Source organism: Xenopus tropicalis, chromosome 2, assembly GCF_000004195.4.
Source record: "Xenopus tropicalis strain Nigerian chromosome 2, UCB_Xtro_10.0, whole genome shotgun sequence".
NCBI classification, from domain to species: domain Eukaryota; kingdom Metazoa; phylum Chordata; class Amphibia; order Anura; family Pipidae; genus Xenopus; species Xenopus tropicalis.
Genome location: NC_030678.2, coordinates 55,527,587 through 55,535,337, shown reverse-complemented (window position 1 = coordinate 55,535,337; position 7,751 = coordinate 55,527,587). Strand labels below are relative to the sequence as shown.

General features: G+C 37.7%; 1 protein-coding gene across 1 annotated transcript in view; it reads left to right on the top strand.

Moving 5' to 3' along the window:
- Nucleotides 1-3,690: 3,690 nt before the first annotated feature.
- The window catches only part of ccdc80 (coiled-coil domain containing 80), a 38,779-nt gene continuing 34,718 nt past the window's right edge, over nucleotides 3,691-7,751 (top strand). Inside the window, exons 1-2 of the mRNA XM_012956921.3 lie at nucleotides 3,691-3,831; nucleotides 3,916-4,104. The gene's annotated coding sequence lies outside the window, so the exon portion shown is untranslated. The remainder of the gene's footprint in view (nucleotides 3,832-3,915; nucleotides 4,105-7,751) is intronic.

The window sequence follows — 7,751 nt, the reverse complement described above, 5'->3', positions numbered from 1 at the left end:
GTAATAATTGCCTCAAAACAAAAAATTTGACTGGATGATAACATGACCAGTGTTTTGGGGATGGGGAACATGCTTGTATATGATCTTGCTAGTTTGCTAATACTAGGGGTGGGTGAGGGACTTGCTGAACCTTTTCTATGAAGGGGGCCATTATTATGCATTGTCTTTAGATCAATAAACTTTTCAGAGATTATACATAATTTATTGTCCCAATGGAGTTTATAATCTAAAGTCTTTATCACATTCACACTCACCTTGGTCAATTTTATCACAATCTTCTGAACTACAACTCTCAGCATAATCTGAAATATTGTAAATGCATCATAAGAACATACAAAAACCTTCAGTTCCAGTATTGCATAATTGTTGCTAGATTGCAACTCTCAGCATACCACAGCATGTAATAAAGGGTTCAAACATTATGGGAGCTGTAGTCCAGAAATCATACAGGTGGAAGCCACACTGCACAATACGACCAGTGGCCCAGTTGATGCAAGTGCATTTTAGATTGCTTTTGATTTTAGATTGCTGAGAGCTATAGTTCAGCAATATCAGAGATGGATTCATAGCACAAAAACACTTTCCTCCATCTCTCCAGGGAGGAATTCTAAATATTTCTTCTGGCTTCCACATATAAACAGCACTATATCCCCCTTCTGAAGTCTTCCTATAGGGGTAGATTTATTAAAGTGTGAAATTAGAGCTCACCACAGTAAAATTCCTCCACTCTGTTCATTCCTATGGGATTAATAGAGGGGTATTTATCATTATATCCGACCAATTTATCATATGCCATAGGAATAAATAGTAAGGGGAGGAATTTTTCTGTGGTGAACTATGATATGAACTATGATAAATCTGCCTCATTTTAAATCAGTTTGATTTCAAGTAGACACTAATAATGTTTAGGCGGAAGAATCTCTCATTCTGTGAAGTTCTTCTGGAGTACTAAGAAAGGTTGTGGAAACAGGAAAAGGAAGTGAGATGGAGAGAACAGCCATGAATAAAGCTAAGTTCTACCCTGCAGTCTGGTATCCATGTATGGATTTTTTTTAGTTCTGCTACACCCCGCATTAGGCCATTACAAATGACATATTCCTAATTGTATTCTTCTTCCTTTGGGTTTTTCAAGCTGACCTACAAAAACCGCATGGTAACCTCAGTTTGTTAGATAACAGAGTGATGAGTGTTGTAGTGCTAGTAGGGATACATTGCACTGGGGAATCCTCTTATATATCTAATTAAGTTTGGACTGTATACTTTGGAGAGCAAGTGGACACAAATGGGAGTTCTTGGAAGGCTTACGACTCCTTTAAATGATGTTGTTACAACACCTGTACAACAACAAATGCTGTTTTTGTACCTTTTCCTGGTTGCATTGTGGGTAATCCCAGTCTGTACTCTATTTTAGGTTGCCGGGTCACAGACTGACCTATAGACAGATTGCATCCCGTCAGTAATTTGACTGCCCTGTGGACAGACAGATCAGACAGCATGTACATTTCCCAGTGTGTGGCCAGGTTTAAAAAAACACAAGCAAGAAAAATGTTATAACTTGTGTTTCATTTTGTACATTATTCTAAAAATTTGGCTAAATAGATCTCCTGAGGTCTGTATCTCAGGACTGTAAAATGCATAAAACAGCTGTTCTAGTTCCTGCTAGCCTTCATGTACTGGTTTATAACTTCAGGTTAAGTCATTATTTTGTACAGCAGTGGTACATAACTGTCTTCTGTGTAAAAGGGAACCTTTGTGCTTTAAGAATCTAGCCCAACATTGCTGGACTACAACCCCCAGTATAATTTAATCCTTGATAAATGTTATCCAGTATGCTGGGAGTTGTAGTCCAGCAACATTTGGGTAAGCTCTGGTTGAGCAGCAGTGTTTACCTCTACTATTAGTGATCCTGACACTTTAAGACTGTCATGTCATCTTTAGGACATCATTTTATGTCAAAGGATGACTTTTTTAGTAGTCCAGCCACCTGAAATTCCTGCTGTGACTCAAACACCCATATATAACGAAAGTTTGCCCAGGTGCAGTAACCTATAGCAACCAATAAGATGTTTGCTTTTATACAGGTGATCAGTAAATGCTACCTGGAGTCTGGTTGCTAATGACTCGACCTGTAGCAAATTTTGCACCTTTTATTACACAATTGCAAAGTAGAGTTTAGGATATCAGGTTGCTACAACAAAAAGGTGGCAGCAACAACTTCTATAGCATATGTAATACACTGTAACATTCACAATTTTTTCCCACTGGTGGATGTGGATGACAAATACTATTCAGGATAACAAAAGCTTTATTAAATTTACGCACAGGAAAAATGGTTAACTTTTATTAGATTCCCCTGTGTCATTCTTGTTCTCTTGCATACAAGGTTAGGCACCAGTTTAACAAGCAAATTGTGCAGAGTATTTCTGTGCACACCATTTAAGTTAACTGTGCACAAAAGATCATTCACACAGCTTAAAATAAATTGGAAGGAATGTCGGTTGCAAAGGCTACCTTCCTTTGGTACCAGAAGCATTCACTGCAGTAAAATTAACCCAAATCTCACCCTTAGATTAGAACCATCTCTCTTCTCTTTCGAGTGCCCTCTAGGGCTGCTCCAGAAGTAGGAACCTCTACTATAAACTTTATTTCAGTGCATTTTGCTCTGTCTAGGGTTTTCTCATTAATTAACTTGCTGTTGGCGCACTGAAGCAAAGCAGTACTGGCTGTACAGGAGTGGCAGACTCAGTACAACATTAGCCTTATGGATTCCTTTGTAAAGTTGTAGCATAGGAACTATATGGGAGGTCCCTAGATAGATAAATAGACAGAAAAAGTGTTCCCTGCCATGTCCTATGTTTGGGGGGGTTGACAATTATTGATAATTATATTATTCCTAACTATGACATCTACAGTTACTTTGTTTCACTGTTTCTGTAACAAATAATCATCAACACCAAACTACATTTGATGCTGTGGTAAAATGAACCTTATATACATCAACACAAAACTTAGGGCCTATTTTCAGCTACTAATTTCCATATATTCTATCCTTGTTGATAACTTTACCTATTTGCCTATGATTTAAAAAGTCCAGTTTTGTTTTTTATATATAAATTTCATATTTCAGATTACTTTTCAGCTGGCTAGTCCAATAATATTATCACCCTTCATTTATATAACCCCAGCAGATATTTACAGAGATTATACATCATTAACAACATTCCCTACCTAGCAGAGCATACAATCTAAGTTCCCTATCACGTTCACACTCACTATTGGCAATTTTATCAGGGGCCAATTAACGCGCCTGTATGTTTTTGTGGTGTGGTAGGAACCGGAGGTCAAATAGGAATGCAACACAAGCATAGGGAGAATATACAGGCTCCTTACAGCTAATACCCTCGCTGGAATATAACCAATAAAAGACTTTTAAAACAAATCTTAATTAGCAAACAACTTGTAACAGCATAACTGAGTATATATACATTCTATGGAGCATAACTGAGTATATATACATTCTGTGTAGCATAACGGAGTATATATATATATTCTATGGGGGTTTTCAAAGCTTAGAACTGTTCCTTGCTAGAATGGCTGTGCAGTGCAATCACCCTTTCCTAAAGTGCTTGCTGATGATGTGTAATGTTTCAGCCCCCATAGAAATTTCAGCCCTAAGCCCTGCCTTGATGCTGTAGTTGGGCAGGAGGCGGTGTTGTGCTGATCACTTAAATTCTTCCCTAACTTGCTCTGTGACTTGCAGTAGCTGCTGCTGTTCTATATTTGCTTTGGAGCAGAGCAAAATCTCCTTACATGAAACCCAACTATTAAAAAGTAAACAGGAAACTATAAAAAAAAAATAGCTGCAGGAGAAAAGAACATTATATTCTGATATAAAACTTATGTCATTTCCTTTAGGTTGGAAACTGCATTACTGTATATTAACCCCTAGTCACCCTTGGTGGAAAACAAAGAAGGACCAAGAAGCGAAGCATGATACAGAGGAGTACAACAGTTTGAATGCACATGGACTGAAAGGGCAGCTTGGCCTTGCTAAAGAAAAGTTATGGATGCTTAAACAGCCACAATAAGAAAAAAAAACACCAGGTAATTAAACAAACTTTATTCCTTTATTTTTTTCATTCTTTCGAATGCTTTCTTATGACTACATTAAGACTCTAATGTCTGAGTCTTTTGAATACAAATGTTGTTATACTATGAGAAGATAAAGTGTTTCCATGGGCATCACAGGTCAGCACAAACTTGTAAGCCACGTGTAAAAAGAACTCAGGTTGCCAAAGTTGCACGAACACATTATTTAATAAGATTATGTAGCTGCAGACTATACGATATGGGAGCAGCAAGGATGTTTAAAAGCTGCACAATATGTTCATACAGAGTGTTACACACTTTTGATCTTTATGAAGTTTTTGAATCAGGGTTTGTCAGTGGATGGTGGGAATTGTAGTTCAACACAGCTGTGTTAATGCCTATGCCAGCGACCTGTTCCTTCTTCATTTGCCTACTAACATGGGTTTAGCTGAATTTGCATGAAGTTATGGGAATCAGACGCTGTATATACACATGCCAACACAATCTGCAAGGAATATAATTTCATGCGAGCGAGCTTTATTGATACAGCTGATGGCAAAGTAGGGGCGTAACATTGTCGCTTTTGTTCTCAGGGCCAATACACAGAGACTACCAAAAGATTACAGGAAACCAAACATTCTGTGCTGTAGTGATGAAGACACAAAAAAATGTTGGGGGAGGGTTAGATCTGAGATGAGTCAGATCCAGGTTATGGGGGTGACCAGGAGAGAATAAGAAATATTTACTAATGGCTGTAATGTCCTTTCCCTTCCAAACATGGAAAATTGTCCATAAGTTTTAGGACGTAACTGCTTGTGTTATTCAGTTCCAGAATCAGGGAGAACTCTCTCTTCTCGTACTTTCTTATGTCTATAGTTTGACACTAAAACAACGGAAGTGAGCAGTGCAAGTGAAAATAAACCCTCTCAGTCTGATGGGAAAATAAAGAAAAACTGTGCATGCAAGAGCAGTGTCTGGAAATGTATCCGTACATTTGTGTATGTCATTATAGACTTATGGCATCATTGTTTCTCTACCCCCCGCCCCAACTCCAATAAAAATTCTCTACACCTTGGTTTGCTTGTACCAGTAAGAATCCACACTGCTGGCAGCAGTCATTGCGGGGTGGGGTAATTTTCCCCCACAGCCGTTACATCACTCCAGCAATTTGCACATTAAATAGAAACTTCTGTTAAAAAATTGAAAGGGTTAAAAACAGAATAATCCCTTGAGCATCACAGAAATTATGCCTTCCTGAAGTCTGCTAAAGGATTATGGAAGTATTCTGGAAAACAGGATTTTGTCACAGAAATCTATCACTTCATACGTGTCATGTTACAGCACCAAACAATAATATGTTTCATATAAAAACCTGCAGCCAGAATCGATCATTCTCAAGCTACAGTTTTACCCTACTCTTTTTTGTTTAAAAGAGATTTCCTGAGTCTTAACTCATTGATTCCTTCCTTATGGAACCACTTATATGATATTATATATAAGACATGTAAAAAACATTGAGGCAAGATATATACTCATAAATGTCCGATCGCCTGTATTTTGTTCACTTTGGACAACGCAAAAATTAAGGCCTGTCAAAAATAGTTGTGCTGATATGCTCACTAATCATTACCATTCATGTCCTTTTATTATCATAGCTGTATCGTGTATCGAGGGTTGCCACCTGACTGCTATTCTACTGGTCTGGACAGTACAAATACTATTTATGCCAATAATATTAAGACAGATAAAAAGACAGGGAGGCTGGTCTTTTTTTACAGTGGCACAGTCAGTGGCAACCTTATATGTAGTGTTTATAATAGAGGTTGCCTGATTTTACTTATGTGTTACACTGTCCTGAAGTTACATTTTCCTTCCCAGCTTAAAACTTCAGGTGGCAGACTGCAGTGATGCAAAAACTTCACTAAAAGTAGGCCATTCATTGTTATTGTTATACTGCTGCAAATTAGAGATACTTCAGAAGGGTTTTTTTTGCCTTTCTCTGGATCAACTAGCAGTTAGGCAGGTTGTATGTATGTATATCTTTATTTATAAAGCGCTACTTATGTACGCAGCACTGTATATAAAAGGTTGAACTTGATGGACAGCAGGGCTTTATTATATTTGTAAAGTACTGGTATACATGCAGGCATGAACACCAACTTTGAAGGATAGTTCACCATTTAGCATGGTGGATACCATGGGATTCTAAGGCTGATAGCATAGGGCTGGACTTCAGCAGTTGGAAAAGCTACAATGTGAAAGTTCTGGTATTAACAGCAGAGAATAAACCCTGCTTGCCCTACCCCGATTTGCAATTAGTATTAATTTTTGGTTCTGACTTTTTACTTTTCTTTGTTCTGTCTCAGCCTTGGAATTTTAAACTGCTGGTTGCTAATGTTCAGATCAGTGAACTGATATAGAAAGCTAAAAGCAAAACTATTTTCATATGAAGTTAGTAGGCTATATGATCACACATATAAAATGAGTTTCTGAGATCTCAAGTACAGGTATGGGATCTATTATCAAGAATGCTTAAGACCTGGGGTATTACCACAACAAACCCCTTTAATTAGAATTATTTGGCCTCCTGTATTTTGGAGCTCTCTGTATAAGAGATCCCATACTGGCAGTAGTTTGTTGTGAAAAGCTGTGCACATAAAGATATTTGTACAATATTGTCCTCTAAAGTTGTTATTATATGCATGATGAGAGGCTACAGTACTTTACTCCCAGTGTGATGCTTTTGATTCAGGGCCATGATCTGTTTCTCACAGCAGGCTATATAATACAAAAAAGGTAGAAATGGAAAATTATAACTGTATCTTCTTCTAGTTTGTTGGAATTTCTGTGCCACATCTTTATCCCATCAAACTAGGGACTTTCATGAATCAGTTCACTCCAACAATAATAATTGCCAAAGAAGAAACACTGGCGTGCATAGGGCAGTCCATATAAATAAATGCTAGCAAGAGCACAGGTCAAATGGATTTCTAGGATGCTGAAGCTTTCATATTCCTGACCTAGATGCAAATTTATGGCAAAACTTTGCATACTGATTCAGAGTTGTATTTAGTAGTTGTTGAGCTTTCCTCCACCCCTCCTGCCTACAACTGCTGCTCTACAGGGCTCCCCTATGTTCCAGCCCCAGGGAAGTCACAGACACTTTGATCCCTTAAAGGAACAGTAACACCAATAAATGAAATGTACCAAACAAATTAAAATATAACTTACTGTTGCCCTGCACTGGTAAAGGTTATGTCCTTGTTTCAGAAACCCTCCTATAGTTTAAATAATTGCTCTGCTGTGTAGCCATGTAGGCAGCCAGTAAAGCTGTAAAAAAGGAAAAAAGGCACAGGTAACATAGAGGATACCTTTGTATTCTACAGGACTTTTCTGTTATCTGCTATGTAACCTGTGCATTTTCTTCTTTTTTCCAGCTTGAGTGGCTGCTCCCATGGCTATGCAGCAACTTATTTATATAAACTATAGTAGTGTTTCTGAAGCACATACACCAGTGTTACTAGTGCAGGGCAAAAGTACATTATATTTTCATAAATGTAAAAAGATGTGAGTTTATGTATGGGTAGAGTTTATAGGAATAATAATTTATTTTGGCATATCTGGATAAAATTTTGCTTGCATGGTCTTTATTTATAAAGACA